Source organism: Neopsephotus bourkii, unplaced genomic scaffold (assembly GCF_033783945.1).
Source record: "Neopsephotus bourkii isolate Nb327-2 ecotype Australia unplaced genomic scaffold, CSIRO-AGI_Nbou_v1 NB_1376, whole genome shotgun sequence".
NCBI lineage: Eukaryota > Metazoa > Chordata > Aves > Psittaciformes > Psittacidae > Neopsephotus > Neopsephotus bourkii.
The window spans coordinates 2,411,034-2,421,667 of record NW_026901855.1 but is presented as its reverse complement, the minus strand read 5'-3'; the positions used below and the strand labels follow the sequence as shown (position 1 = coordinate 2,421,667).

The 10,634-nt window shown below is 53.4% G+C and overlaps 1 protein-coding gene across 1 annotated transcript in view; it reads left to right on the top strand.

Moving 5' to 3' along the window:
* The window catches only part of ACYP1 (acylphosphatase 1), a 428,968-nt gene that overhangs the window by 284,279 nt on the left and 134,055 nt on the right, over positions 1–10,634 (top strand). The gene's annotated exons all lie outside the window — the stretch shown is intronic.

Genomic DNA, 10,634 nt, shown 5'->3' with positions numbered 1-10,634 from the left:
AAACTTTGAGCACTTCTGTAAATCAGCTCCTGCAAATGAGGAAGATGGAGCTACTCCTGTGAAAGCTCTTGTTTATGTGGCTCTACAGAGTAACTTCGAGGCCTGGGCAGACACAGACCCAGCTCTCTAGGGAGGCACCAAGTGTCTACCCAGGAGACCCTACTTTATTTCTGCAGTCCCTTGCTTCACTGACTGGATAAGAATTTCCCAGCCTGCTTAGAAAGGAGGCAGCTTAGCTGACCAGTTCATTGTTCCCTCTGGCTGAGGTCCAGCCTGGGTGCTGAAGAGATGGTAATTGAGGGCAAAATGCAGGAGGTGACAGCTGAAGCCAGGTTGACCAGGCAATTTCTTCTTGAATGCTATTGATAACACTTTTTATGTCTATGTTTCAAAAGAAGGCAACTATAGAAAGGAACTGCCAAATGTGCTAGCTTTCTAGATACAGATGTAGAGCTCTTCATAGCTGGGGTCTACCTATCTGCATCTGGAGGGGGAGAGAAAGCCTGGCCAAAGCCTCGCAGCTCAGGGGTTGGCATGAGGTTGGCAGGATCTGACCTCTAATGTAGCAATATCTTAAGACACAGATAATTAGTTCACCCCAGGCTATTGAAAGGGTGAACCTCCATCTCCTCCTCCTGTCCTGTACATATCAGTTGGTTGAGTAATTGGTTGCACAACATCTAACCTGTTCCTGGCAAGGATTTAGCAGCTCATGAGCAAGTATTCAGATGTGCATCTACATGACTCTGCAGATCAGCAGACCCCAAATCCTGGTAAAGTACATCCATTTAGGGCCAAACTTGCTCTCACTGCTGTCTTCACAAGCCCTGTCCACCTTCTGGGATGTGGTCAGAAACGGACCAGACCATCCAGTTACAATGGATACGTACACGCTTGGGGTGCCAAAAAGGCTCAGCCACCAGATGCTTCCCCAGTCAATCAGGGCTTCTTTGCTTTCGCTGCCTGGGCTGAGCCCACCGGCTGAACTATCCATGCGCATGGACGGGGCTTGTGGAGGGTGCAGATGTTGTCTGACGGTTTGACTCATCTGGGTGGCAGTCTCGTTCAGTGATGGCGGGGAAGGCCCAAAGAGGAAGGGCAGTGACCCGTTTAACCAGAAGGGCTGATCCACTCAGGGGTAGACTTACCAGTACTGGTAAGGGACCATAGCCAAGCTTCCTTTGTGCTGCCCAGCATGTGCATTCCAGGCTACACAAGAGCAGGAATGACTTGTGGCTGTCCAGCCCTGCCACTGTGGCAGCAGGACCCAACCTTGGGCCTCTGCTAGTGCTGCAGCAAATCAACCACATCAACCAGGCAGCAGAAAATTGTGCTCCCAGGGGATGATCATAGCCTCACAGGGCATTTGATGTTCACTGGGCATTGGCTGCAGCCATGATCCATGGTGTGGGGGTGGAGGGTGAATGCTTTACTTGTCTCTTAAATTAATACATGACTCTTGAGTGTATTACGTGGCTACTCCATTACTCCATTCAGAGGAAAGTGTTCTTCCACACCACCCATCACCATAAGACGTGTTTGAGCCTCCTAAGGATTGAGTACAGCTTATTTAGGGCATGTTCTTGCAGCTAGACTCTGAGACACCCATCTCAGCAGAAGGTAACTGTGAACAGCACTCGTGTTAGTACTGTCCTCCCACCCCAGTTGGATCTGCTTCAGTTTTGGCTTAAGAAGGGTGTATAGACTGGTTCTCCCTCCCCATCTGATGGGAACAAGTGCTTCCCAGACCGTATGGCTCATGCAGTGTGGTTGGAGGAGGTGTTCAGCACAAGTAGCTGTGCTGGCGGATGCACGTGCAGCGAGCTTGTGCCTGGCGCTGTGTGGTGCTCGTACAAGCAGTGCTGGAGCACGGAATGTGGGAGGCAGCACAGGCGAGGACAGGCAGCGTGGAGCAGGGCGGCTGTGGGGAGAGGGCAGGGGAGCTGTGCAGAAGGCGTGCTCGGTGCCCGTGCGAGAGGCGCTGGTTGGCAGCACCACACCGGCAGTTACCAGAACACACGCACCAGTGCGTGCAGCCCCGTCCGCCCGGGCGCTGCACTGGCACACACGGCGCTCGCCTGCTGGCAGCAATCCAGGACAGCAGCAGGGTGCCACGGGAGGCGGTGGCAGAGCCGAGCCCCTGCCGCGCACCGGGCCTGTCCCCCAGCGTTCCCAGCCGGCCAGCTCAGGGCTTCTCATGCCTTCTTGAGGGGAACACGAGGAGGGATGCTGGTGGATCACCGCCTGGTGGTTGCGGGGGGAGGACCTGCTTCATGATGCCTGTTTCATAAGCTACGGGGGCTCATGAACCCCCACAGCTTTCCCAGGTGGCTCAGAGCAGCAGATGGAGGGAGAGAGAGGGGACAGTTTGAGATGACCATAGGTCCTGTGCTTTCCACCGTTGCATTTCTGTGCCCCAGCATAGAGGTGACATGACAGAGGAGCTCCCTAACCAGCCTCCCCACACATGACTGCTTTCCCTGCGGTCTTGGCAGTGGCTGCCAGCACCAGTGCCCAGACATAGCTGATCTGTGGCACCTTATCCCCAGCGTGCTTTGGAGGTGGGATGAGGGACAGATGAAGCACCCTAACCTGTGCCAGCAGTGCTACTGCAAGGCCCTGGCTTAAACAGCCAGTCCTCCTGCTGCCACTAACTGCCATACTGCCTTCAAAGAAGGGACAGGGAAAAGAGAAACTCCTTCCTGCTCTTCTTTACCTGAACCCCAAAGTAGGTGCCCAACAACCATGCCATCTTCCACCTTTTTTTAAGCCAAACTTTTTGACTTGAGTTCTGGGTATGCTTGTTTTTCGTATCAATACCGGATCCCTTGTGAGCCCTCTGAAACCACTGACCAGCAAGGCCTCTTGTCCACCTGCACAAACCAGTTTGCTGGCTCTGTGAGAAGTGTGTCAATTTACCAGTTTGAAATGAGTTGTCTTTCCACTCCTTTGAGCATCTTGTGAGGGGGTGAGCAGACAAACAGACTTACCTTTAAGCCAGGCATTGCTCTGCACATCTCTATCATGTGGCTTTTCACTAGTTTCTGCTCTAAACTAGCAGGACTTTTAGTCTCCCCATAGGGAAATTTTCCTGCAACCTTAATTTAGGTCAGCACCCACCTTTGGATGTCTTCTGTTTTCACAGCAGGGCAACCAGAACCCAGCACAACACTCCAGGAAAGCTGCCTTAAAGTCATCTACAATGGCAATATGATTGTAAAGGATGATGTACTCTTCTTTCTCCCATTCTTCATGCAGCTCTCCTCCTTGTACCACTGCTGCACAGTGAGCGGGACCCACCAGGTAGCTCTACCCTGAATTTGGAGCCCAGCCTTGAGCCCATTGGCACTGTCATCTGAACCAGCTCTGTGACAGTTGGCACTTAGGCATGCTCCAGAGCACAGCTGGGAGAAATGCTGCTACACCAGCACATGAACCCAGCCATTGAGCATCCTCAGCCCTTGCAGCCCCAGTGGATGGCTGCTGTCAGGTGAAGAGATGTGCCCCAAAGCCCTGCCTGAAGGAGGTTCCATGTCCCACCCATGGTGTCCTGGCAGGGTATGCTGGCATCCTGCATTGCTCCTAAAACTTGTGCACATGAGACACTGACCTACGGGCAGCGGAGGGGGTGCCTGCGGCCGCATGTAAATCAAGTCTGCCCCTGTCCCTCGCAGGCACAGTGAACACCTTGCGCCTGCACCCGGGGGAGCTTGTTTGAACCAGTGGCTTTGGTTGTGCCAGCCTGTTACACTGACAGCATGCAGTGATATCATTCTGCCTGGGCACACAGCAGTCCTAGCAGGCATCAGCCCCCTGCCTAGCTTAGCCACTCACCCATCCTCTGCTGGCTGGAGCTGATGAATGAATTAGGTCACTTTTCTTACAAGGAAGGTCTGCACAGAAGAAAAAGGATGCTTCACTCAGCAAACATTTACACAATGCAGCAGTGACTCTGCCTGGCACCCACAGAGTTTGCCTCTGTGCAAAAGGCAGTAGCCTATATACTGCAAGGCACTTGCTGATACTCACATGTTAGCTCTTGCTGTCTGGTCACCAGGCATTCAGCATCACCTTGCAATGAGCTGTCAATAGGCATTTTATCCTCAAACAGAAACTATGTGTTAGGCTCCTTAAAGGCTCCGCTGTACTGGGGAGCCCGCAGGCCTGTGGCAAAGCCTTGCTTCCCACTTCCTCTTGATGACCCCTGGCCATTTCAGCCCAAGCAGGTGTCCAGCAAATCCAAGCAGTCTGGATGATGCTGCTGGAATTGGGGCCATGGCAAAGCAGAGGCAGGAACTGCAGTGTCAGGAGTCAGGACTTCCCCTGACAGTGCCACAGATGACAACGCAGCAAGTTCATTCTGCAGAAACTAGATAACATCAGCACAAGGTGGTGGTTACTGGCAAATGATCCTGTTCCTGAAGCTTCATCTGAGACGTGACAGGCTGCAGTGAAACCTCCCTGTCACACAGACCCAAACTCTGTTTTTGCTGAGACTCACGCAGTAGATTCTTGGTGGTATTTCCTAGGAACTCCAGCTTACACCAGTGGGAGTCAGGGCTGGAAAAGCCCATCAGCTGGTTAATACAGGGCCTTTTTGTTTAGTAGAGTCCCTGGAGCTGGACAGGGATGTGGAGCGGTCAGTCCTACCCCCGCTGACCCATCTCCTGGGGCTAGCCTTTCCCCAAGCCCCATGGCACCTGGCTCACACTCTGTGCTGGACACAGGGCTGGAGAGAGGAAAGCCATTCCTTTACCAATGGAGAACCAAGAGCCTGTCTGCGCAGAAACATGCAGAATGGCTAAGCTATATTAGAATTGGAAGTGACTGAAGTGCAACAAACCCCTTGGCAGATGCTTTTACTCAGACTTAAAGTGGTCTTGGTACAACTGAATTCACTGTCTGTGTGTCCCTGAGCAGGCTTTGCTCACAAAGAGCTTTACCACAACAGGCAGTCATACCTGCTGCCCACTCTGCTAAATGCATCCCCTGGACTGGAGTCCACTTGAGCTGGTCACTCCACTTAAAAAAAACACTTTAATGCAGCATCAGGGCATCTGGTAGAGGGTTTTACACCACCACACCAGCCCATCGCTTTAGCTAACCCGGGTTAACTTCTTGCACACCTTGACAGATAAACCCAAAGGCTTAGTGATGTTAAGCTCACTCATCCCACAACCACACACTGCACCTGCAGCCAAGGTCTTACCTAAACTCAGCCCTAGACAATGTCTGGGCTGCAGAGCCCTGTTTTGGCCTGGACGAGTTGCTCTGTGCTTCCCTGACAGGCCCAGCCCCAGCTCCAGCTCCAGCTCTCCTCCTCCGTCTCCCCACATGTGCAGTGAGGACATGAAAAGTGCCTTCACTGTGCAGTGAGACCCAGCTGTGTGCAGGCAGAGCCACCGCCGAGGCGGGGGGAAGCATCAGCTGTGCCTGGAATGAAAACCGAGCTGCAGCGGGGGCGCCGGTCCAAGCTGGCAGCAGCGCCTGGGCCTCTGCTCCAGGGGTGCAGCTGATGCACGGACTGACTCCACAACTCGTTAAAGTTGTAAAGTAGGTATGCTTTTCATTCAGCGCTGAGACGCATGGGGGTGATTCCTCAAAGTCATGCGTGCCCCAGTGTTATTTCCCTCTACATTTATAAGGTTGCACCATACACCTATACGTATTCATGTCCTATCCCCGCTTCGTATTACAGTGAGCTAGAAGGTCCTTTGTGCCTGCGCAGTGCCCTCTCTGTCATGGGCAGGGGTCTCAAGATGAAATAAATGAGTCTTCCTCCTGTGGGTAGGGGTCTTTAAGATGAAGTAAACGAGTCTTCCTCTTCTTTAACTTTTCACCTTTTAGTCTTCACCTATGGCCTTAGGGTTTGGTCCCAGCCATCAGCCATCAGCCATCTGCTTCTCCCTCTTAGCAGTAGATTCAGGGGTCTGCTTTTCCCTATCAATAGGTGCTTATCAGTAGAATCAGGTGTCTGCTTTTCCTTGTCAATAGAATCAAGTGTCTGATTTTCCTTGTCAATAGAACCAGGTGTCTGCTTTTCCTTATCAATAGCTACTGCTTTTGTTCTGCTTAGTAGGCATGATAGGTACACACAATACCTTTGCTTAAGCAATCGAATTCCTCCAACCCCCCTGTACAACCCCCCTGTACATTGGTCAACCCTCTTCATCACAGCCAGAGAGAAAGGCCAACCCCAGCCGTGCTGTCACTGGTGCCAGCCCTTCCCAACGGCCCTGCCCAGTGAGAGCCAGAGAGATCCGCAGCTGCCCAGAAGGGTTTTGTTCCTTGGACAGAAAGGGTTAGTGGCAGATCCACGGCCAGTGATCTCCTTTCTGTCAAGGGCTGGTGCCATCTCTGACAGCACCCACCCTGCTGCACCCACGTCCTGGCTGGAGATGCCCCTGGAACCCACCAGCCGCACGGTTTTGGGAGGCTCATGCCCTTGAGAAGGGACAAGGGACCCACCCAGCTCTGCCCTCCAGGGCAGTTTCTTGAGCCCAGCAGGAGCACAGCGACTCCACAGGGGCAGGAGATGACGGTGGTCCTATTCCCATGACTGGTGTCTGCCTCCCTCTCCAACCACTGGCAACCAGTGATCACAAATAAGAGATAAGTGTACAAAGGTGGGGGGAGCCAGCTGATATTTCCAGGCTGAGGGAAGCAGTGTTTGTTCTCATTCCTCTGCAATCATCCTGGCAGCACAGCAGTTTGCCCTGGTTTCGGTCCTGCTGCCCAGCCATGGGCCAGTGCCACTCAGTGCAGGCTGGCATCCACGGTAATCAAAGAAGTTTCCATATCTCTTGATAAATATCAAAGCTGGGGATTTTTGGGGCTTGTTTTCCATGAAGTGGAGTAGAAGAACCAATGAGGACAAAGATAAATGATTACCTGCTGCCCTTGGCTCAAAATGAAACAAGTGAGGCAGGTCACTGTCAAAGGTTAATTAATACTGATTACCACAGTGTCACGGAGTCCCTTCAGCCCCTACTGAGAAGGGCAAACACAAAGTGAGAACAATACCGTGAAAAGCTGCAGAGTAACGGCCTCCAACCATCCTTTGCCCATGATACCACAGGACGGGGGGGGGGGGGGGGGGGGTCTGGATGCACTTGCACCCAGGGCAGCACACAGAGGGGAGGACATGGAGCAGTGAGCGGGGAGAAAAGGAGGAGGAAAGGAAAGGAGCCATAGTTAAGCTTTGGGGAGCACAATGGGCTGCTTAACCACTCTGGGATGAGCTGGTTGCAGCAGAGAGGGGTGAGGAGCTGGCAAGACTCAGGATCCTTGTGGGGAAACCGGGCTCCTGCTGCCCAAGGGCCATGCCACTTGCCAGGAGTCTGGTGGGAAAAAGGAAGTCAGGCATGGAGTGTGGAGCACTCACACCAAACTACTGTATCTGGACCCCCAGCCCATCACCCCAGCACTGCCTCTGGCCTGGTGTTTTGGGGCAAGGTGGCACCCAAATTTTCCTGGGGAAGAATACATGAGAGTGGCTTTTGCACAGCAGTAATATGGAAAAGACAACAGGGAACTGGGATAAGCATCTAGGCAATGGAAATGTGATGGGATACATCTGCCGGGGCTTCAGGAAAAATGTGGTACCATGCGCTGGGGAAAGCTCCTGCCTGAACTGGTGAGTGTAGGAAGGATCCTGAATGAGGGTCTCACAAAACAGGAGATGAGCATGTGCAAGAGGGGGCTGGTGGCACCCTGGGAGTTACTGCTGGTGGTCCTGGTTGTCAAGCCACCTCAGGTACCCTGCAAGCAGAGGGGCCTGCAGATGAAATGGCTGGGAAATGGCCCACATCTCTGACAAGAACCATTTGACATCATGGGACGGCACCACAAGTATAGAATGGTTCGGGTTGGAAGGAACCTTAATGATCATCTAGTGGGCACAGCACCTTCCAGTAGACCAGGTTGCTCAAAGCCCCATCCAACCCAGCCTTGAACCCTGTCAGGGATGGGGCAGCCACAACTTCTTTGGCAACCTGTTCCAGTGCCCCAGCATACTCACAGTAAAGAACTTCTTCCTTATATCCAGTCTAAATCTACCCTATTTCAGTTTAACAGTTGCCTCATGTCTTATCCCTGCATGCTCTCTTAAAAAGTCCCTTTCCAGATTTCTTGTTGGCCCCCTTTAGGCACTGGAAGCTGCTCTGAGGTCTCCCTGGAGCCTTCTGTTCTCGGGGCTGAACAAGCCCAGCTCTCTCAGCCTGTCTCCACAGGAGAGGTGCTCCAGCTCTTGGTGCCCGGTGCCCGGGCGGGCTCAGCCCAGAGGGGCACCCACGGGCTCCGGCCTCCGCGGCTCAGTCCCACTCCCGCCGGCAGGCGGCGCTCCGGCCCGGCCCCTCCGCTCCCGCGGCCGCGCAGCTCCCCCTGCGGGCGGGATGTGCTTCCGCCACCGCCGCCCTCAGCGGGTCCTCAAGCCTGCGGACAGGCGGGTGCGCCCGTTGGGAGCAGGGGCTGGGCCTGGCGGCTGGCTGCAGCGGGGCAGTGGGGCTGGCAGGAGCCTCACATCCGTCAGACGATCAGCTCCAGCACCACTGGCACCAAGCCGAAGTCCGTGATACCCGCAGCTCTGCTGTGGTCGTGGCCGTCAGTACACCCTGCACAGGACGTGCGTGTATGGGAAGGCCAAGAGGTGGCTGGATGACCTTTGAGAGATGCCATAGAGTCAGCTAGGTTGGAAAACACCTGTAAGATCATCAAGTCCAACCTTTACCCCAGGACTGCCAAGTCCACCACTAAACCTTGTCAGTAAGGGCCTCATCTACACGACTTCTGACCTGGGATGGTGATTCCACCACTTCCTTGGGCAGCCTTTCAGTGAAGAAATTTTTCCCAGTATCAAACCTAAACCTCCCCTTGTGCAGCTTGAGGATGTTGTCTCTTGTCCTGTCACTTGTTACTTGGGAGAAGACCAGCCACCTCCTCTCTCCATCCTCCTTTCAGGTTGAGAGCAACAAGGTCGTCCCTGAGCCTTCTCTTCTCCAGAGTCAATAACCCCAGTTCCCTCAGCCATTCGTCACCACACTTGTGCTCCAGGCCCTTCACCAGCTTTGTTCCCCTTTTCTGGACCGGCTCCAGCACCTCAGTATATCTCTTGTAGTGAGGAGCCCAGAACTGAACACAGGATTCGAGGTGCAGCCTCACCAGTGCCGAGTACAGGGAGATGATCACTGCCCTGGCCCTGCTGGCCACACTACTGCTGATACAGGCCAGGATGCTGCTGGGCTTCTTCCCTTGTGGTTTTGTGTCCCTTGCATTGTCCAAGCAAGTCCACGTTACCAGGAGAAGGAGACCCAGGTGGATGGACACGGCCACAACAATTGGTCTTTGGGTTTGGGAGCACCCTTCTGGCACGCAGCAACATGGGCTGTGCCTGGCAAATACTCACTGCTCCTGTCCTTGCCCCGAAGATGCCACTGTAATGCAGCAGCCTGAAAGGTGTCCCTGGGTCACATGGCAATATTTGTACCTCTGCTAAGGGAGGGTTGGCGAAGCCACATGGTGAGAGTCAGGAATATCAAATGGCCTGTCTCCTACAGGTACCAGGAGGAGTTTTCAGCCCAGGGCTGTGCAGAGACGGAGCCCTTTCCATTCAACACTCTCAGGTTATGACTTACAGGGCAGAGGCTTTAACTGCTTTAAATCCTCTACTTTAACTTCACTGGGTCTTAAACTAACCAAGTTCCCTGAAAAGAAATGACCCAAACTGAGTGGCAAACCTGTTGGTACTGACTGGAATGCAGAAGGAGGCTGTTTGGAGGATATACTTGAGACCTGGCAAAAACCCATCTGGGCACTACTGGGACTCAGATAGTGCCTGCATAAGCCTTGGCTGGAGTACCTGAGCATTAAACTGATGCTTGGTTTCAAAGGGCACCTTATATTTCTCTTGCAAGCCAGCTGTTTTCACAGCAGGAAGTTTTACTGCAGTGTGGCTGTTTGCCAGAGAACAGCCACGCAAGCACAACCAGTGCCACCGGAAGGTGTGTGGCTGGTGGGTGAGAGTCCCCCCATGTGGAGATGAGTGCACAGGCTCCCCAGATGAGCAAAAAGCATGAGATGTCTGTTGCTGGATCCTCTGACACACCATGCAGAGCTCCCACTGACCACACAAGAGGAAACTGGTACTTGCAGGAGCCCAGGAATTCACTACCATGTACATTCTGCACAGAGAAATAAAGCTCCTGAAGAGAGGAGCAGGCTCAGCAAGTGCTCTGTGTCCTCCCAGCAGAGCTCAGTGAGAGGAGTTGTGTTCCTCTATACATAATGATTGGCTCCAGCTAGCAGCTGAGAAATGGGTCTGAGCCACCACTGCAGTTTCTGGGCAGAAGGAAGCACAGGACAGCTGGCCAGCAGGCAGTGGAAGCCAGGCCAGACACTGCCTTTCTCCACCAGCTTTGCTTCAGGTCCTGCCCTTGCACATCCCTCCAAGCACCTCAGACAACTAGCCCTGCCAGGGCAAAAAGTTTGTCTATAACACATCCAAAGCGCTTCACCCTAAATAAGGCTACTGGCAGAGTTTGGGGAGGTCCCAAAAACAGAATTTATGGAAAGGGAGAGGAAATCCAGGAAGAAGTATGAAACAGGGAAAGGACTAATGTCATATATCCCTGGAGGTT